This window comes from Neolamprologus brichardi, chromosome 7 (genome assembly GCF_056152115.1).
Source record: "Neolamprologus brichardi isolate AB-2024 chromosome 7, ASM5615211v1, whole genome shotgun sequence".
Taxonomy (NCBI): Eukaryota; Metazoa; Chordata; class Actinopteri; order Cichliformes; family Cichlidae; genus Neolamprologus; species Neolamprologus brichardi.
Window position 1 is genome coordinate 6,176,966 of NC_142110.1, and position 22,272 is coordinate 6,199,237.

At 39.7% G+C, this 22,272-nt stretch overlaps 1 protein-coding gene across 2 annotated transcripts in view; it reads left to right on the forward strand.

Annotated features, from left to right (window-relative positions):
• Positions 1-22,272, forward strand: part of rassf7a (Ras association domain family member 7a) — a 38,698-nt gene that overhangs the window by 1,867 nt on the left and 14,559 nt on the right. Inside the window, exon 2 of one of the 2 annotated variants that reach the window (XM_006789571.3) lies at positions 3,654-3,780. The gene's annotated coding sequence lies outside the window, so the exon portion shown is untranslated. Of the gene's footprint in view, positions 1-3,653; positions 3,781-14,967; positions 15,403-22,272 lie in introns of those variants that run through there. The other variant, XM_087842949.1, reaches the window with a different exon arrangement.

Consider the following 22,272-nt stretch of genomic DNA (forward strand, 5'->3'; position numbering starts at 1 on the left):
CATTTGTATTATTTTTAAAATCTAAATACATTACGTCAACACCGATCTGTAGTTGTCAGGCATTTTTTATTGGCCTACTGATGTATCTGCATTTTATGCTGATTTACAATCTGCTTATTGTTTGGCTTGATAGATAATAAGGAAAAGTACACATCACTTTTCCGCGTTATCTGTTTCTTCAAATGTCTTTATCGACAGTCAAAACTCTAAAGGTCAATAAATGGAAAAGCAACAAAAATATTCATAAATTGCTGATGCAATTAATTGATTTTATAAATATATCACATATATTTCCACCAAGTATTCAAAGTATACCTACTGTATACAAAGACGTTTATCAGTTTATTTACTTTTTATCTGTTATTTATGTTTGCCTAGCTATTCTGATGTGAGGCGTTTTATGATTGATTATTTGTATTTGGTATTTGATTCTTCCTCGTATTGATTTCATGTATCTCCTCCACTTCTCATATGTTGTTTGTACTTCTCTGTCGCATCCCTCACACACCATGCTGTACTATATTGGCTTCTTCCTTCTTTTGTAAAAATAAAAACTTTCCCACTTCCCTTTTTAAAACAATTGTTCAGCTCTGTAAACTGTTTTTGTTTCCTCTTCATGTTTTACTTGGAATCACTGAATGAAACCGAGTACTGAGTGGTCTCCTTTAGTCCACTCAGATTAATGCAAAAGTGCAATGCGACGTCCTTTAACAAACTTTTTTTTTTTTTTAAACTTAACACCGTGCTTTGAAAAAGTTGGAACAGGTACATGCACCACACCATACTTTAACAGCTCTTTGTGTTTGTGAAATGAAGGATAGACAGTCAGCAACAGTACGCTCCACTGCAGATACTAAACAGTGCATCAGGTACTTTCTCCTGACAGATACAACAATCACCACAATACCAGTGCTCACTGATAAGTATTCTTCTATAAACAATCACCAGTATATGTCGGCCAGAACTACCCCCAGTTTAGTCAATTTTAAATTGAGGAATTTTATTTTGTAAATTTAATTGAGTCTGCTACCATATTTGACACAAAGCTATGCATCATCTTGCAATTTCTGACTATTTGATAAGTAAATGTCAATTATCTTTTTCTCCTTCTTCATCGTTCGGCTGCTCCCTTTAGGGGCCACCACAGTGGATCATCTCCCTCACATCAGGCTATCCCTACCATCCTCCTGTGTCACACCAACTCTCTGTATAGCCTTGTTCATTACATCTGTGAGTCCTTACATTTAAATTCCTCACTCTCGCCTCCAGACTCCTGCTTTTCCTTCTCTCTTTCAATCCAATAAGGCAGGAGAAAATAATCTCAAACTCACTCACATCATAGACTCTTGGGAGCAAATCCGCATGTGGATACTTTGTAATTATGACTTTTAATTAGTTTAATTTAGAAAATGCATTCATATTTCTTCTGAATATTCATAGAGGAAAGTTATTAAGACTTTCGGTCACACACTTTTAGAAAGACTGACAAATAACTCAATGTGTCATTTTATGAATGGGTCAATCTTCAGGTATCCCCAAGCATATCACAAGAATCTGTGATAAGCCTCGAGCTACAATGTGTGTGCTATCTATTGATAAGCTGGTACAGGATTGTTAAGCCTCTGGCAGACCTCCCCATAACCTTTCTTTCTTTTTTTTTTCTCATGACTGTCCATGCAGTTGATACCGGCGGTTCTGTCATCTTCATTTGCTGAGGCTTATTGCTGTTATTGTGTTGCCATTCATGTTGTAGGGAGGTAATTGAGCCCCTTATTTCTTGCTAGATGCCTTTGGAGAATGAGACCTACCAGCCACAGCTGAAGCGGTGTAATTTAGTGTCACTGAAGCAATGTATTAAAAGGCAGATGATTGTGTTCAAGTGTTCACTATATTGCAGAGAGAGTGATGGATGTGTGATATCATCAGGGTAATAAACCATCTGCCTATCACTTGTAGACCATATTTGTCTCACGGCTTTGTAGGGAATTTACAGTTAGCTGGAAAGCCTCACTATAATTTACTTGACTATTCAGGGAGTGCAGAGTAAAAAAAAAATACAAACTAATTTTGAAGTTTAGGTTTATTAAAATGGTCTAAAGTGGAAACATAAATAAGTCATGACAACAATAAAATAAACAAATGTAAAAGTAGCTTTGAAAAGATTTTAGCTTAAAACAACCGAATCCATTTAGACTGAAGAATCGTTGGCCATTCATGCTCCTCCGAGATAACACTAACCTGTGGGGGAGTAATAAGTTCTCCTGTGGACATGGATTTCAGATCACGCTTCAGTCATCTGTTGATATTGGATCAGATAAATCAACCTGAAAACGGATTTCTGCATCGCCACTTCCTACAGATGATGCAGCTTTGCTGGCTTCATTTGGCTCAGACATCTGCTGTGCTCTGGGGCTGTTTGTAAGTCGGGCGTGTTGAAGTGTTTGAGATGATGCAGTTACCGTTTCCAAGTCTTCAAGCCTTTCGGTAAACACTGGATTGACTCCTTTGGGTTTTAAGAGAAGTACCTCCATGAGTGCTGTTAAGATGGAAACATTTTTTCTCCCAAGTTCCTAATATTAATACTCATTATTTTTTCAATGCAATTACAAATAGTGTGTGTTTTGTTTTGTTTTTTAATGGTCTATTAGTGTTTTCTTCTGATAATTGATTCATTTTTTGCTATCACACAGTTACAAGCTATACACACTGTTAATGGCAATATGGTGTGTGTGGTGTTAAGTGAATTTTGGTTTAGGGAGGGGGTCCTCAGATTGTTTCAAGTAATTCTAAATGCACTACTGAGCTGTTGGTAATGAAACCGGCACTAGTCCCTGCTGCTAGCACCACAAACACTGTTCAGTCATATTCTCAGTCTTTTTTTTTTTTTAATCCTTTTCTTCTGCAAGAGAGCAGCTGAAGCCAGTATCTTATTACATTGGGGGGGCATAGTAAACTGAGATGACTGAGAAAGCCCAAATTTTCCCTTTTCATGATTATAATGATAGCCCAACAGAATATAAAATGTTAATGTAACATTTACACATACAGCTGTTTTGTTTTTATTAAAGCTGGTATATGTGTGACGGGTGGTTTTGGTTAATGTTTCATGATGACGACAAGTGTCATTTGGTCATGATGGTGTCCTGTCAGAAAGTGTATGCTAATGCACTACATATAATAAAACATTACTAAAGTGGAAAGGAAGTTATAGAGTAACTGTTCTTTTAATATCCTGTTGTTAACAGGAAAAAAATAGTTTCCAATTTCTTTCATGTTGAGTCTAGACTGTGGAAAAAGTTTGTTCACTCGAGCGTCAGGTCAGCTATACTTTGAGTTTCTGTCCCTTTCTATCCTTGTCTCTTTATCTTAGGTCCTCTATCACCCCTCCACCCCGAAACGCCATCCTTCTTTTTTATTCTCTTCTCCTCTCTCAGTGTATAGGGAGTGGTGTTTGGGCAGTCATGTGACTTTTTGTCTGAACACAATTGCCGGTGTTTGCCATTGGCCATTTTTCTTTGAAAGAGCGTTGGTTTCCCGGGTAACGGGGAATGGCGGCACCACTTCGCTTTTCTCTCCAGCTGCCCCCTCCCGTCTGCGTTGTTCTGACCTGGTCTCTCTCTCTCTCTTTCTCTCTGTCGCTGTCTCTTCGTCAGGCTGTGGATCAGGTAGCCTGTGAGCACGACACACACATACAGTGAGAGGGTTGTCTCGCTCTTCCTCCTCGCCTTCTTCTCCTTTTTCATCAGGCTGGCAGTTGCAGAGTCCATTAGACTGCAGGAGGTGAGTGAAACAAATGACCCTATTTGTTTAGATTTAGGTGCTTTTTTTGGTTGCGTTGCACTGTTTCTTTTCTACCTGAGCACATGGTTGAACTTGTTTAAAATACTAAGTACTAAACTATCCACCTACTAAGTAAATAGAGCATCCAGTACAAATTAGTCAGTGATTAAACAATCATTACTAATTGGAACAGTAATCTTAAAGTTAAAAAATAAATTGGCCTTATTTTAGAGATACTCTAACTCTAATGTCCATGTTAGCAATAGAGTGGGAGCACTATTTGATGCTTGTTAAAATTTTTTTTTTTTTTAACTCCAACCGTTTGATCTACTGGGATTCCTGCTAACTTGTATGTGTCTAGCACAAAGTTTTATCCATGTTTTATTTTGAAATTTAAAGATATGGCATCACACACTCATTTTACACATTCTAAAAAGGAAGGAAATCAAAGTCCATCAAGAGGCAAGTTCACTTCTTAAGCATCTTGCTGATGTCTCTGGGTAGTTATGTGAGGAGTAACTTTTTAAGTCCCCATCCAACTGAATGAAAGAAGTGATGCTTGTTTTCAGAACAGAATGATAATTCATTAATGGTCTAATTCAGAGCGCTGATTCGATTACATTTCTGCCCATCCAGTGAGAGTACCGAAGAAATACTCTATTGATTCATGTTATTCATGGAAGTCAAACACACAAAAATAGAGAAGTGTGCTTGCTACAGTAAGTTGAAACTGTTCTGCCTCTCTGCTACGTGCATCCATCACTGCAAAAACATGATTGGCTAACATAGTTCCTGTTTGGACTGTTGATTTGATCTTTCGAGATATGGATGGGGAAAAGCACGGTCTTTGACAGAGGTCTATAACTTTGTGTTTAGGATTTTGTAATTAAGCCGGTTGTCTATTAAGTCATCCCTGAGGGAAAACTGGCTGGTTCACATATGGGCTGATAGTAAGTAGTGCAAACAGGTAATTTAATTAAGTATCAGTATTAACCATAAGAGCCCAAAGCTATTTTGTGGGTAATTTCTAATAAATACCTTTTAAATAAATCTCTTGGGAAAAAGCTAGCTAGTCATACATGCTGTACTTTAATTATTTTTTGGGGCCTTCTGACTTTAGTAGATGGTGCAGTAGTGGAGAGTAGAAAAGGCCTTGCAGCATATGGTTGCCTGCTCACCAGGTGAGCAAAACTGGCGCTCATATTTTCATAAATCTTTAAGGTGTCTGGGTTATTCGTTATATTGTTTTTATTTTTCATACATGCATGTTTGGGACATCACAGAGGTTTTCTATATATTTAGAATTTGATTACTAAAAACTGTTTTGCACGGAGAAAAAAAAAAGTATAATCTGCTCTTAGAAATAAATACATGGGTAAAAACGTTTAATCTTTAATCTTCAAAATATGATTTCTGTGCCAGGTTAGATGAACATCATCATAGAGAGCCTCTGTCTTGTTATATATATTTCCCCACTCATCCGTGCTGGAAGTCTTTATCCTTCAAGCTTGGGTCCTCTACAAGAGGTCTGGGAGCTAGAGGTTCCAACGACTGCACTCTGCTGGAGTAGGATCTCGGATGTTGTTCCTGGGATCTGCTGGAACCGCTCACACAGTTTGGGGTTACTGCCTTAAATTCTTCATGTAACCCCTTCCGCTAAGATTACCTGTATAGTAGCGTTCCAACAGCTCCCTTGTCTACTTCTGCCTTCTTGTTCTCCAGCCTTACACAGCTGTAGGTTTTTGTGTGTGTGCGTGTGTGTGTGTGTTTGTGTATTTTGTATGTATTTAGCTTGTATTTTACTACTTTGCATTTTCACTGTAAACCTACATAGGTTTTTATCTTTTCATCTTCTGTCTTATGCACATTTAAGGCTACACGTACACGGGTATTTTTGAAAACGGAGATTTTCCGTTTTCGTTTTAAAAAATAATCCCGTCCTCACGTAAACGCAAAAATGAAGGAAACGCTGCTAGGAACATGCCAAAGCAACAGGTGGCGATATATTCCTAACCGTTTAGAAATGTTGGCCAATCAGAAGTCTAGAAGCCTCGGTGGGAAATAGTAAACAAAGCTGGGGCATAGAAGCAGAACCGAGTCGTATGTGTGGAGGGACAGTAACTGTGTGTGTATATGTAAGCATTTAAACACTGCAGAGAGTAAAATTAACAGTAACAGTATTGTAGAAATTCATTTCACCAAAACAATAACGCACAGTGTGACGTCAAAAATGGCGCACACCTTTGACGCTGCGTTTTCTCCGTTTTCCTCGTCCACATGTAAATGCAAAAACGGAGTTTTCGAAAATATCCACCCTGGCGGGCGTTTTTAAAAATCTCCGTTTTCAGTGACCGAAAACGCCGTTTATGTGTGGACGAAAGGTGCAAACGCATAGTATTTCAAAAAATACCCGGGTACGTGTGGACGTAGCCTAAGCATAATGAATTGTGCTATATAAGTAAGTACAACTGCTATAGTGCTTTCAGGCTCAAAGCATGGTAGTAGGTCCTTGGTTATGATGAAGCAGAGAACTAAAACAGTCATGGCTGGCATGGGTTTTTAAATGTCTCACAGGATATACGGTGCCCTAAACTGTGTGGAGATTATATGAACATTATTGGCCTAACTTATTTCTATGTTGTAATGACAGCTGAACAATAACCTCGGTTATTCTTGAATTTCCATGAAAGATTCAACAGCTGTCTGTGATCTGTGCTCCACTCATCGTGGCACGGACACAATAAGGCCTGTGTTTGGGAATGAGGCCAATTTGAGAGGATTTTAAACATCGGTTGCTGTCCTGAAGTGGTTCCCCTTGAGCTTCATTTCTTAGGCTCTACCAACCAGGTGGTTGCTTCTGTGTTTGGTTACTGTGGTAACCCTGCAAAGTGGCTCCCTGCCCCTGCCTCAGGTGTTCTTTATCTTATGACCCGAAGGACACTTTGCACATACAAATACACATACACTTGCACTCCCATATACAAACACACACTAGGACCTTGATTGCTGACACGGGGAAATATAAAACACGGCTTTGTCCGTTCTAGAAGTGACGGTATAGTGGAAACAATGTTGCTATATATGTTGGTTTCTTAGGTTTATCAGTGTTAATTCAAAGGAGCCTGTGCAGATATATTTTCTTCACTCCTGACTTTAAAATCTCTTAAAACTAATGAAGATTTGAGAGTCTCATCTGCGCTCGTGTTTTGTATAACGCCTTTTATCTGTGCTTTTTTTTGCCAGCTTAAATTGGGGCCAAATTTAGGGCTTAAAGCATTTCAAGCCTGTTGTTACTGACTGAGATTTAACTCTGCACAGTCAGTTCATGAAGATTTTAATTTAATGTGGTTTTTTTTAGGTATATCCATTTCTTGTCTGCGTTAATCGTTTGTAGACTCAGTAAGCAGGAAACAGGGCTGGAGTGGGTGTCATTGATCCGCAGTCTGGTATTGCATTGCTGATGCAACCAAGAGGAAACTGGTGCCGAGGCCTTGTTGTTGCCTCTGACTGGCTGCCATGATGTCACCACTGCTGACCCGACAATCCTGACATTCCTGCTGATAGAGGTTTTATGCAGACGTGGAGGGCAATATGTGAGAGAGATGCACAGACTTGCACACATACGGCCTTTGTCTAAGCACTGATTAGTAATCTGGCATATACACCAACACACACGTCATTAATTCAGTCTCACGCATATGCCCACTCCAGCACACTCAAATGCTCTACAAGCCGAATAAAGACGGTGATGGCGAGTCTCATCAGCTTCGTTAAAATTCAACAGGTCTTTAAGTGTCTCTGCTTGAATCTTCGGCGAATCAGTTTTGCATCCATTCTGTCCTTCAAACTAAAATGTCTATCGTTAAAATGGTATGATTAGAGCGAGCCAGCTTCATTATGCGTTAGCGTTGTCACTTCTTTGTCTCTCTATGCGCATCATTTTTTTTTTTTGGGGTGTTTGAGTATTTGCTTATAGTGCTTATTCTTTATTAACTACAAAAGACTTGCTATAGTACAGCTACAGCTTTCCTTTGATTCAGCCAAGCCACAGAAGGAAAGAGATGACAGGCCTGCTGCGGTGAAAGCTTTTAAACGCTGCTGTTCCCGCAGGTGTTTGGATAGTCCTTTCCCCTAGACACTTCACAGCAAAGGCCAGTATTGTAAACAATGTTAAGAATAAGTGGTTAGAAAATGGAGTGTGACATCTGAGACCATCTGGAGGACAAATGGAAAAGGATTTAGACTCAACAAACAGTTGTAAGAAATAATGTAAATCAACAAACTGAAGCCTGGAGACAAAGGTGTAGACGAACGGGCTGGGTATCTGTGAGTGTTCAGTGTGGCTTCTGCCTCACACTGTGTGAGGTTTACAAAGCTTTTGTTCACATTTGACCCGACCCCTAACCTGCACCCATCTGATAACTCCCCTCTCTGTAACCTGGATTTCCTGTCCATCCACTTCTCCACTCTGTTGGGCTTGCTCGACACACTCGGCGTGATAAAGCTACCTCTGGCTCTACCTCTTTGTTATTGAGTGAAACATACTAACAAAGGACATAATTTACATGCATGATAAATCACAACATATGTTAATGCGTTACTCAGCATATTGAAAAATGTTGAAAAAAAATATCACAGTAACTTTGTATTATGAGTGAGGTTTTGTGGTAATTTTGTATCACAATCTAGTGATTACTACCTGTAGAAGACAACACCTTAATCTTGCACTAATTTCTCTTTCTTTGTTTTCTTGCTCTGTAATTGCACATTAGCTAAGATTGTAACTGATGGGTTGGGTCCTCCCTTTTTCTAAAGAAGTCTTTGGGTTAGTCAGGCTGAGACAAACAGGCCCTCGCAGGATTGTCTTGATCATTACAAGTATTTTTTAACCTCCTAGGACCTGGCGTCCACATATGTGGACATCACATTTTGGGTTATTTAGACCAGCAGTCCCCAACCCCTGGGCCTCGGAGCGGTACCAGTCCGTGAGTCGTTTGGTACCGGGCCGCGAGAGTTGAGGCTCAGGTGTGAAATGTATAGTTTTCAGGGTTTTTATGGGTTTTCAGCGTTATTTTGTTATCGTTTTTATCGTTTACTCGGTTTTCCTTGGTCTTTTCACATGTGTTATGAATAAATCTTCTTTTTTTTCGGTACCGGTACTAGTTTTATTTTGTTGTATTTATCCGCGACATCTTAAAGGCCGGTCCATGAAAATATTGTCGGGCATAAACCGGTCCGTGGCGCAAAAAAGGTTGGGGACCGCCTGATATCCACTTATGAGGACATTATACTGCTACTGTTCTATCGAAATTTTAAACGAATATCCTCATATGTGGCTCTTATTTTTCTTAAAAACAAAAATAAGGTTAAAAAAAAAATCTGGTAATTGGCCCCAATATGCCCAAATATCAAAGAGAAATGAAAAATGCATTTCGTGGAAGAGTTCGGGTCTTTGGAGGTTAATAATGCTTTTATTGAACTTTTAAAGGGCGTAACAAATAAACAGCAAAAAGAAAAAATAACAATAAAATGTTTCTATATTATTCATATCATTGCAGCTCAATAAAAAGAAATAATAATTCACTGTCACAAAACCAAGTAGCTCGGAATGTTAAAATATGACACAAAAAAAAAAAACGAAAAAAGAAAATGTGAAACAATAGTAACAAATAACAACAAGAATATGTCTGGTGTGTTTTTATTATAGTGATTTAATGTGGCAAGAGTCACATGTTCTCATGAGGCAACTAAAGTGTGTTAATCTGAGGTGTTTATTCACAATTCCCTTTCAGCACAAGCTGATATCAAGTCACCTGCTGAGGTTGCAGTTTCCATATCTTCACCCCATGCTTTTGCATATAATATGATGTATTCATATTCGTAAAATGACTATAAAATTCAGATGAAGCCCTTTATAATCACTTTATAATGACTTGTTGATTTTTGTCTTTTTCCCCCCCCCGATCACTTCCTTTTCTTATATGGGAGAGAGAGAAAGGAAAAATTGGAAACGGCTGCTACATCTGGTACAAACAGTCTATCCGACTTTGTGTGTCACAGCTCTCTCTCCCTGTAGCATTGAGGCTGGTTGTAGTATTCATTTACTGATGGGAACGGCATGGGGCAACACAGTGTGACACTAATGGCACAGCTTTTTCTCCAGAGACACTGTCTTACCAGAAAGCGTGATTTTTAAGCAGTCGAGATATTTTGAAATACTAGTTTGCTGCTTCCAACACGAAGACACTGACGATAAACACACTGCAGCGTGTGATCGCTGTCCAAAAATGTATTTCATCTCTCAAAATAGCTTTTCATTCAGCTGCTCAAAATGCAACGTGATGCAATGTGTGACGCAGCAGTGTTTTTGAATGGTGGTAACTTTGTCCTGAGCCAGTCTAGACTGGTTCTGAATAAAGAAGCAGAAAAAGAGATGATGGAGAAAGTGCCAGAGTGTAGCCAAAGTCCTGACAACTTGGAAGCTGTGAAAGCCAACTGAGAATCTCTTTTGCTTCATTGGAGCGGTCTTTAAAAGAGTGATCAGAGAGCGAGGCGGATCTCTGTGTACTTTTTCTGTCTTTTCTATCCTGTTTAGAGGAATTCAAAGTTTGTTTACCTGGAGTGTATCAGCTGATCCAGTTGACCGTGTCTTGCTGTCATTTTCCTTTTGTGCTCACTTGTCATCCCTTTGTGTTCAGATTCACCTTGGCGGCAGATTGTCGAATCACCCGTTGTTATTTGTCAGGCGATAATGCGGTGACATGTATTTGCTTTCAAACCACAAATCATCTTGTGATCCAAGTTTCTGGGAAGAAAACAAAAGTCTTTGTCTGTTCTTGATGTGGGATGTGCTATATTTACATCTCAACAGGGCAATTACCTTCACTGGCAAAACCATGTTGTCTGTCATAATGATACACAAGACATAGCTGCAATATGGGAGCACCAACATTGGCCTGACCATAATGAGACAGCAAGCCTATACTTAGCCATGTTTGGGAAAAACAGAGCATTACTACCTTGTGTTGCTTGAGAATGAAAACTGATGTCAACAAAAGTTCAGGATTTTTTATTTTGTTTTTTAAGCTTGTTTGCCGTTCTGAAAATAGAAGTGTATCATTCCATTCATTGTCCAGGTTTTAGTCTTAGCCAACCTGTTGACTACTTGTTGGAGAGTGCTTTTAGTGAAGGGTTGAATTAACTGAGGGAAGAAAATGGTGGTGGTTTCAACAGGGGAGATGGAAATGGATGAGCCTTAGGAGCAACTTCATGCTATTCATTGTTGTTGAATAATAGCCAACAAAGACAGTGTCAGCATGCATTCCCCTCTCTTTGCTCCCAAGTTGAACTGCTGCCAGACACAGCCAGTCTATTTCTCACTCTCAGAGCCATCGTCTTGCCTCTCCTGAGTCGAGTTATGGATGGGTCATCTTTAGACAGATTTACAACCACTTGCTCGTTGAAGTATTACCTTAGTTTATAGCTGGTGTTTCAAAACAGCTGTGTGACATTTTTACTTTTTTTTTTGAATGCGGATAAATGATAAAGAACTATTTGAAAGACTTGCCTCGAAAAGTGCAGGTTTTAAAGCTGTTTTGGCCTCATCTTTGTTTTCTTTAGCGTCTTTGCTGAATGCAGAGGCGGAGCTGGAAATTGAGAAGGGGAGGGGGTTGCAGGAATGTTTGAGTCACAGGAAAAAAAAAGGGATGATATGTAGAGCTTGACAAGGGAGGGTTGGGGTGTGGGGTGGGGCACAGCAGTGGGAGGTACCCTGAGGAATGCCTGGAAGGTGTCAGCAAAGTCTGGGAGGCTTTGGACTGATTATACATCACAATGCCCTCACTCTTAAATGAAGTGGATGTGGGTCTGTGGACGGACGAGCAGATGATCCATTTACAAGCAATAGCCCATCAGGACCCAAAAAGTGTGGTTACTTTTTTAAACTGTGGCCTTTTGCACCTAAGCACCACCTCAGGAGGTTGTTCCCCTATTTTATTCAAGAGGGGTTTAAATTTAGTCAGACATCATAGCTCTTCGATGTGTCAAAAGCTTTGCTGTATCGACAGAACAGTGAAACACTTTACACTGATGGGAACTGACCCTCCGTGAACCTCTGAGTCAGCCTGGCTAAAAGCTACAGAATTCTTCGCAGGGATCTTTTGTTTTTTTGCATGATTTAATTCATCAAATTAATGCAATTAATCCCCAACATCTATTTTTGGAACATCTGCTTTATACAATGTGCACGCTGGTTATTAGGCACTGTGACTGCGTGTCCTCATTAGTTTAGTTGGAATACAGTTTGTTGTCAGATGGAGGCAAAGTAAAGAAAAGGATGACAAAGGTTTTGTTGATCGTCTGCTGCTGCAGACTTCCAAAACTACAAAGGATTAAAGTAGAGGGGAAGTAAAAAAATTGCTCTGATATTTTGTGACACTAAAGGAAAATTGTGAAATTGGCCTTTTTATTCCCTTGGACTTGGTTAGTTTTTACTTAATTAATGCCACAAAACACATTGATTATAAATGAACTAAAAAGAGATGTAACTAAATAAGAACTGATGTATTAATTGAGACTGCTAAATGTCACTTATATGTCAGTATTGGTGTGTATATATATTTGCTCATGAGTTACTGTGGGTATAGTGGTATAAACACCACTTTATAGTTTAAAGAACTTCTGGTAACAGCAGGTGTTCCTGTAAGATATGCTGCTGAGTATTTGGTCTCAGTCTTATTAATACAAGCAAATTTTGGGGATTCTCATCAGAAATATTTGCGTATGTTTTCTGTTCATGTAAAAGAGTCTATGAACTGCTACATTTAAAAAAAAAAAAAAAAAATTATCTGGTTAACATGCAAATCTGTAATCTTGAGATTACATGTTGCCTCTAGGTGAAAAGTTGGAGGAAAATATATGACATGCCACCTGGAGCTGTAAAATGTTCATGGGTACAACTTGGTGGCGCGATCGATTGGTAGGGCTGCCACAAACGATTATTTTGATAGCCGACTAGTCACAGATTATTTTTGCGATTAGTCGACTAATCAGATCAGCATCCATTGTACGTAAAACGACAGCTTATTGCACCAGCATGCATCTGCTCTTCTATAACTATCATTAGCTTACAGCTTTAAGTGTTTAAGGTATGTGCTAACTAAAAATAAAGACAAGACGGTAGTTTATTAAATTTTAATGAAATGTGCAGATTGTTTTGGTGAAGTTTAATAAACTCAGCCGATTTACTCAGGAACAAATAAAATACTGAAAAAAAGCCAAACAATAATATTTTTAAGTTATCTAAGTGACTTATATATTGTGTTTAACCTGAGTAGCGAAAGACGGCGGTGGGTTTGAAAACGATTTGCCGGGAGTCCAGTGTTCTTGAACCCCGGCTCGCTATCGAGCTAGTGGGTAACAGACGTCTCCGAGAACGTCGGAGCGCTTTTGAAAATATGTGGTGTCTTGATAAAATGAGCAGATATTTGAGGTTTACACAGCTACATCCTCGCCTGAAAATATGTTAAACGTTTATTTTGTGACCCAGAAAGAATAATAAGAGTAATATTAAAACTAACTAGCTGCCGCCATTGTTGGAAACTGAGCTGGGCCGCGCTATGAATTCTGGGACACAGCTTCTTCTTCTTCTTCGGGGTTTAACGGCAGCTGGCATCCTTGCACATGCAGTGCTGCCATCTTCTGTTTCAGTCCGTTATTACACTCTTAAATCCTACTACTTATTCCTGCGTCTTTTGTGATCTTACAAAGCTTCAAACGACGCGTCGACTATTAAATCAGTTGTTGACGATTTTGATAGTCGACGTAATCGTGACTAGTCGACTAATCGTGGCAGCCCTATTGGTATCAGAAAAGCCTCGGGGCGATATGTAGATTCATTGAAATTCTTCTTTTTATGCATTTTGAAAATGTATTATTATGAAAAGTCAAAGGAAAAGATATAACGTGTGCTTTTGAGCTGAACCTATGTCTCAAATTTATAATGAGGTTGTCAGTAGTTCACATAAGAAAACTACCACTGTGGTTAAATGGTATGCAGGTGTACGTGTTAGACATGAACTTATTACTTCCGCGGCTGCACTTTGTTTTTCATGTGCGAGGCACAGTGCAGGGGTGCCAGACAAGAGCGGGTGTGCTTCATACTGAAAAGAGCCATAAAAGTTTTATTTATTTATTTTTTAAACCCATGAACGTGTTCATTTTAAACTGTGACAGTCTGAAGGGTTGTTTTATGTTGCTATAAAAACTGGTAACAGTTTTTAATGTGTGCTTTATTTAGTATGATATAGGCTGTTATAGTCTCGGTGCTAATATATTAGCTGTTTTGCTTCATTATCTGGGCCTCAGTTAGTCCTCCTTTTAAACTTGAGATGTTTGCTTGCTTTTACATAACGTCTAAGTGGCTATTTTCTAGTTTCTTCTGTAGGGAAGATAGTAAGGGAGAAATAAGACACTAAAAAAATAGTTTACGGTTAAGATTGAGGGAGACGTACGGATAAAGATGAGATAATGTCAAGAGAGTGGGGTATGGCTCATGCTGGGGGCTCCCACACATTCTGCCTAGCCCATTGGTCATGCATGTCTCAGCTCTGTGTGTGTTTGTGAGAGAAGGTTATGGAGGTAGGAGCACAACTCAAGATTGTCACATTATTTTAAAATGTTAAATAGTTTCTATCCTACCTTTGTGTGTGACTGTGTTGCTTTCTGGACAGTAGTCATTAGATTTAAGTTGCTTCTTTCTCTCATTTTCCCACAGGGCGTTGCCTGACTCAAACACATGCACGCACACACACAAACACACACACACACGTTGTCCAGTTCCACCTGGTCTGTCGGACTATGACCTCATTCCAGGAAAAGGAAGAGAAATCACCTGACAGACTCATTTGTGTAATCAGCTGTAACCAGAGGCCACTGCGTGTATGTCTAATGCCTCGAGCTACTGATTGTGCTAACAGCAGGGAGTTCATACTGCTCTTATTTTTTAAAATTCTCCTCTAAGTAGTCCTTTGTGTCATTCAGAAATACAGATTGTGAACAGAAGAACTGCAAAAATTGATGCTGATAGAGTACGGCAACACACAAAACACTCTTTCAACTACCTGAAAAAGGGGGGAGGTGATCTGATCTGTCAGCACAGCAAGAAAGGGTGGGGAGAAAAAGAGTGAGAGAGAGAAAGGACTGGCGGGGAGGGTGTGTTTCTGTGTGGGTGAGAGAGACGGCGAGGAGGAGGAGGAGTGTAGAATGACAGAGGGAGAGAGAACTCTGGCACCTCTCAGATCTCGGCTGTGGCGAGGGCTCCTGGTTGAAGCACATTCCTCAAGCAGCCAGCGACAGCGGGACAGTGCGGAGGAGAAGTCGCGACATCCTTTAAATCTCTTCGTGACCACATAGGACTGCCTCTCACCTCCTCTCGGCTCACGCACTCCTCACACAGACACTTGCTAAGCTGCGTAACGCACCAGCCGCTCAACCAGCTCTGCTGCCCTGTCAGAAGTAAAGGATTTCCCCGATTGAGGCACAGGGACAGAAAGAATAAAAAAAACTGATTGAGGAAAAGAAATTTAAATCACTGAAGAGGCGGAAAGGCTTCTCTTTTACTCGGTAAGTGTAAGGGCTTCTTTTGGTGATTGTTTGAACGTGTCCTTGACTGCTTGAATCACGGTGTCAGGAAGTTTCTCTGAATACAGCCGGCTTTGCCGTATGTTCCAGCATGCACGTAAAAATCTGTTATTATTACTACTATAAATACTGTTAGTTTTTTATTATAAATGGTGAGTTTTTGTTTGTATTGTTTTTTGAATGGCATAATAATGAAGAGACTCTTGTGTTATGTCTGTAGAGTGATGAACTGTGTCTTTACATGTACCTGTTGACACTAGACCCGTCACCCAAGTATTCTTGCCTGAGACAAAAGGACCCAAACCTGTTTGGAGGAAACCTCATTGACTGTGCACTTGTGCAATTATTCCCCTTCCCCCCCTTTTTTCTTTTAAAAAAAAATAACTTTTTGTGTCAGTCACAAAGCCAGCCTGCCTGTGCAAATAGAGGCTGTCCACAAGTGTAATGTATCACAGGCTGCTCTTTTTACTACCCCAGATTAAAGATTAATTTCTGAAAGTCATGGGCAGAGTTCAGCTCACTTACTGCACGTTCCGTGCTACACATCTCAAACACTGTGCAAATCGAATGCACTAAATCCAGTGAAAGTGAGCCTATATAAACGTTGACTCATCATTATGCATGGCTAGCATCTTAGTTACAGATTCTCAGCATGTTTTGTGTTAGACAGTGAAGCTCATTAGCAGGCTGTATTTGTTGTCCAATCAGGGCTGCTGGTTTTAAATCCCTCTCTCCAGGAGGGAATATTTTTTTTTCCAGGTTGTGGGAGTCAAACAGTTACACCTCGTGTGTTATCTCTGTTAGTATGTTTCACAAAGTTGACTCATTTCCAGAAAGATAGTGTCAGAATAATAGATGGTTAAGGGAAGGGAGCCATATGGACTTTGACGCAAGCGCTTGACTCTAATTATTTTGTTTTAGTTTAGTTTTAGGTTATGTAATCGTTAGCAGTTGTTATACTACGGTGTGTAACCCTTATTCAAATGATCAGTCCCACCTGATGTTTGCTCCGAGTTATCAAGTACAGTAAATTTATTATCCTAAGTAAATGTAGTGGACCATGTTTGCTTGACATCTTTGAAGGGGAACAGAAGTATGACGATTTAATGTACTAGAAAACAGAGTGGCTATTATAGTCATAAGAAAAAGCCACATGTGAAACGTGGAAGGCACTTTTAATTAAACATATTGTGGTTAAAATAAGATCCCTTTATGTTGCTCGAGTGTTTCCAGCTGTCAGTAGAAAGTGACTAAAGCCTGCTTGAATAATGCCATGTGCCACTTAGCATATCCATGATGTAATCACATCATATTTGCCTCGGCCTAGTGTCTGTCCTTTCACAGCTGCTATAAAAACATTTTATTTTTTTCCACCTAAATTTCCAGGAAAAGTTTGTTCCACATACATGATTTTATTTTATTTTCCTGTTAAGTAATAGTGACTGAAATGCAGCCCATTAAGACTGCGTTATTACGTTATTATATTAAATCAGATTAGATTGCTGCAGTCACTTCAAAGCCATTTCCAAGCAGCTGCTCTTCATGGCTAAAATTGTGCTTCTATATATGCGATATCACTTAAAAATAACGCATACAAATAGTTTGAAAGTAGAGCTGCATTATGACTTTTGTTGTGTGTACAGAAAAAATGTAAGATGTCCCATTTAAAAAAAGAGGAAGTTGGTGGACACGCACAGCTCATTTGTTTGGTGCAAAAAATCAAGCGATTATAAAGGAAACGATCAATGTTGGTTCAAAAACATCATTAGAATTGTTGCCAGGTGCGTTTATTTATGTCATTTTTTTTATGTCACTACAGGGGGTACAAAGTCGCTAAGTTCCCAACAATAAAAAGAAGTTGTGAGCAAGTGGAGCGGAGCTTTGGTTGCAGATACAAAAGAAAGTTTTGGCACCAAACTGTGGCTTCTGTTTACGTAAACTATGAATAAATAACTCTATTGTACTACGAACATATGTGAATTCATATCTGCTGAAGGTTTGAAACCATATTAAGTCGTAGCACTTGCCTCGATGTTTTCAACTTCAACGGCTATATATCTGCAGCAATTTTTTATTAATATGCAACAATAGCCAAAGGGAAGAGTATAAAGTTTATCATCACCAAGGTAAAGCCGGCTGAGCGGCAGGTTTAAGAAAATATTAATGCTAACGTTTAAAACTTTCACTGCTGCATGGCCCGGTGGTAGGAACTCTGTTATGAACTATATAAATGGTATTATCTCATCCTTTGAAATATTTTCAAATGAGATAATGTGATTTAAAAGGCGGTATACTCCCTATTCCTAGGAATGCATCATAAAACGTTCAACTTTTCAGCCTTATTTTCTCTCTGCTACCCTTCAAGTCTCCATCAAGTGCTTAGATATTTCTTATTTTCTGTCACATGAATGAGCCTTTTTAGCATTGAGACAGTAGAGTGTCTTGTGAGAGTGGTTGTGCCTTGTTCTCTGCAGTGTTATTTTTAATGCTCTTTTCCTGCTCGAATACACAGATGGACTCCTCTTCTAGAATAGTCCGTCTGTCTCTCTCCGTCTCTGTCAGTGTGTCTGTCTGTCACTCAGCTCACATGGCAAGGAAGGCAAACCTGCCCATGCACAGCAAGATATCTCTTGGGATTCTTGATGGGAACTTTCGAAGTCATCCTTCATGCTGTGAAGCGTCTGAATTTCTCACAGTCCTTATCAGTAGCATTTCCGTACTCCTGCCGATGCACTCAGGTGCAGATGTAATTGGAAACTCTACGGCCACATGTTGGCGAAATAATATTTTTGCATGTATGAGGCTGTGATTATTTTCAGGCGGGTGGTTTGAGCCACTTTCTCGTCTTTTCCGATAAAACTGTCTTTCTTTCTCGTGTGTTGCTGTGCTTACCTCACTTGCTCTCCTGTACTTTTCCGTGCGTCCTTCCCCCTGCCTGTGCAATGTGACGGAAGGTAATGCTGTGCCTTGCTCATGTCGGATCCATTAGGGATGAAAGCACACTGCAGTGATAAAAGATTGATCCAGTACTTCTTGCATCACATTCACATCCCTCACATCTTGCTCCCTTATCCTCCCTCACACCCCTCTTTCCAATCCAAAGTCAACCCAGTTTTCAATTTATCAAATCATTTGTACTCCTTTAAATAAATCATCCTCACCGAGTTTACTATGGCAGACGTTTTCCCACAGGATTTCATAAAGGAGAACAGAGTCTTGTAGGATGCTGTAGAGTCTTACAAGTTCTCACTTATGAAATTTTCTCGATGGCGTGTTTATTTAAAAAAAAAAAAAAAAAAAAATTGGGACGACTCTGTTTCAGTGTCTCCTTTCTTTAGTGTTCTTGCTGTATCAGGTAGGATAGTATGTACTTTGCTAGAAGAACCAGTGAGAGACTGGCATCCAGCCCAACACACACACAGGCCTTTTCTTCGCCTGTTTTATCTGAAGAGTAAAGACAAACACAGCAGACCTGTAGTTTGTCAGCAGAAAGGTTATAATTACTGAGAGGAAGGGAGGATTTAAAAAAGGAATTTCACTGTGGCTCTGTTTTGAGATTTTTTAGAAACCTCTCTTTTCAAGAGCACCTGGCTTTTTACTTTTTATGTGTGAGTTGTAAAGCTGTACAGAAATTTGTGGACTGATTATAAACAAGTGTTGAAGTCTTTTGATCCTTGAAGTTGGAGAGACATTTCCCTGAGGCAGTGAGGCTTTCTTGTTTTTTATGCCAACTTTTCTGAATTGTGCTTACTTTTGTCCTCAGTTATCCCTTTCAGGGGAAGCTGTTGAAATAATTCGAGGTCACCGAGTGACACAAATAGCCACAATCTCCCTTCATTCATGTAACATGTTCAGGTCAGAGGTTACCTAAAGCCATCTACTCTCAGAACTACGCAGACTTGGTCCACCTTAGGATATGTTCCCAAGTAAGCCCAGCTGGCTATAAAGTTCATCTGAGTCAATGTTTTCATGTCTTATCAGGACAAAGTTCTTGTGACATTGTCAAACCAATAGCGTCGTATTTCCTGTCGCTGTTTGACACCAGTGGCAGGTTACTGTTGCTGAGGTAATGAACAATCTGTGTCTGTTTGTAGGCTTGAGACGCATGGACAGACACTCAATGTGTAGTCATTATACTGCGGTAAACATCTTATTCCCGCTAGGATGGTCATGTGACCGTTTGTGTTTGTGTGCATCTGTGAATATGTGTGAGAGCGAGCGAGCAGCTAGTTGCTCCCTTGCTGAACCAGCCATGCTATACTGATTCTCTGCACACAGAGCTCTCTGGGCAGTAAATAACACGGTGCCTCAGCCGGGGGACCTGGAAAGGTCCACGAGGGGGGTCAAGACTCCAACAAGAAAGCGAAAAAAATATCTGCCTCTGGGAGCAGAGATAGTAAATCATCATATAGGACAGGAGAGAGGCAGGTGGATCTGACAGATTTGCCCGTCATGCTGAGAGGCTTGACGGTAGACCTGTCATTGAATGTTGATATGGTAGATCAAGCATAAAACATGCAAAACAAACCACCATTGCTCATGGGTAGATGGTAGGTAAAACAAAAATTCTCTGGAAACTTTTGGTCTGAGAGATTCGCTTATACAGCCTATTATAAATACACCAAACATGACAAGATTACAGCCTATACATAATATTGCTACTTCATTTTGATTGAAGTACAAAAACAGGTTCTAAGTAAACAAAGTTACAAGAGTCTAATGATCCTGTAAGCCAGAGGTAGGCAACTCTAGGCCTCGAGTGCCGGTGTCCTGCAGGTTTTAGATATCTCCCTGTGTCAACACACCTGAATCAAGTGGTTAGTTCATTCCCAGGCCTCTGGAGAACTTCAAAACATGTTGGGGAGGTAATTTAGCCATTTGAATCAGCTGTGTTGGATCAAGAACACATCTAAAACCTGCAGGACACCAACACTCGAGCCCTGGAGTTGCCTACCCTTGCTGTAAGCAGTATCAGTACGTTTCATGCAATCCTAGTGAGTTGAGTCTTCATCACCTGTACAGTTTACTTTACTGCACTTCCTTTAACCCTGTGACAAAGACACCAAAACTGATCCATTATTTCATCCAGAGAGATAAGCAGATATAGGAAAGATACAGACATATTTTCAGCATCAGATTACCGTCATACCTGGGCCCTGCTCCAAGATTGAACTTTACTGAGTTTCCTGGATATCTTATCTGGGTAAAACCCTCAAAAGTGGAGCATTTCATAAGTGTTATTTATAAGATATATATTTTTTGTAAGTTTTATTTTGATATATCTCACATTTGGTATTTCCATCTTTATGCTTGCTACTTTTAATATTCCTTCATTAAGAAACACCTCGTCATTGTTCCATCTTGTCCTTGTTGTCCTTGTTATTCCAAAAGGGTAACTAACATATCTCTCACAAGTATACTCAGCCACAGGATCCTTGTCAGTTTGTGTATATACTTGTGTATCCATACCAAAGATCACCGTGGTGATCATGTGGAAGATCTTAGTCCCAAAGGTGCTCCAAGGATGCTGGAAATCGGCACCCTGCCCTCCTACTTTTTTCTGATGCACACATCTGTCAACTGCATCGTCATTACTGATGGGGAGAGAAAGTCATGCGTGACACCACCTTCCCATCAAACTATAAATCACCTGAACCTTATGATCTGCTTGCAACACGGGCATTTCATCGTTCACTTTCTGTGCAGTTGAGTATTAAAACTCAGAATTATACTATTAAGAGCACTGTGTATAAGAAACAGGTCTGAAAGCTCGTATCAATTTCAATTGTATTTTTTAATCTTCTCTATACTTAGAGTTTGACTTATTCTTTAAAAATAAGCACACATTTTTAAAGTAAGGTATCTAAAAATGTAGCGTGTTTTTATTTATTTATTTTATTTAAATAGTTAAATATATATATCTTGAATGTACTCCCTAAGTTACTCTGGATCTTTTTTATCTTTTAATGTTTATTTGCTCCATTCTCTGACTGATGTTTTGTTTGACTCATGTAACATTTAGACCACACACATGTGACATCGCAGTTCTGTGACGCTTTGTAAATACCAAAGTGTTTACCTGTTTAACCCCTTAGGAGCCTTTATCTTAGCGCACACAAATAGCGTCTTTGTGGAATGAATCTCCTTTCTGGCAGATCTTATCTTTGTAGCAAGACTTAACAAGGTCCTGCTGCAATATTCTACCTTTAGTTTTACTTACACACAGCCACGCACTCGCAGACTCTTGGTTGCTCTCACTCTATGGCTGTGCTGTATTCCTAGCTAAAGGCCAGGCATGTTGAAACTCCCTAGGTGAATACTGTAAAGGTGTGAGGATGAATGTTTTGCATAGCTGAAGGTCCTTACCCAATTTGTACAGCTGGTGGCTGCTTCTCAAACTTTCTGGCTGTCTTTCAATGATTGTCACGGTCGGGACCCAGCTTTCAGTTTCAAAGTCGAGTCTAATCAAAACCAGCAGTGAATGGACTGCATTAGCTATAGTAGTCACATGTGAACTGCCCATGTAATGTTCACGGCCTGTAAAAAGAGACAAGTGGAATTCCTCACTTTGATCTGTGAAAACATGCTTCACACAGAGAGATGTATGTGCTGGAGTTGTGTGTTTTTTGTTGGAATAGTTCATCCCTGTGCAAGAATGACCACCTGCTGTATCCTTAAGTAATAACTGCCTCACCTAACAGGCAAACAGACCTGTGATGGACAGGTGTGTTGATAATGATGATCTGATGCTTTGAGATTTCTTTTGTGCTATTTTTGTTGCTGCAACACAGATATATATATATATCTATGTCTATATAGATATAGATAGACAGTAGGGGTGCAACGATACAA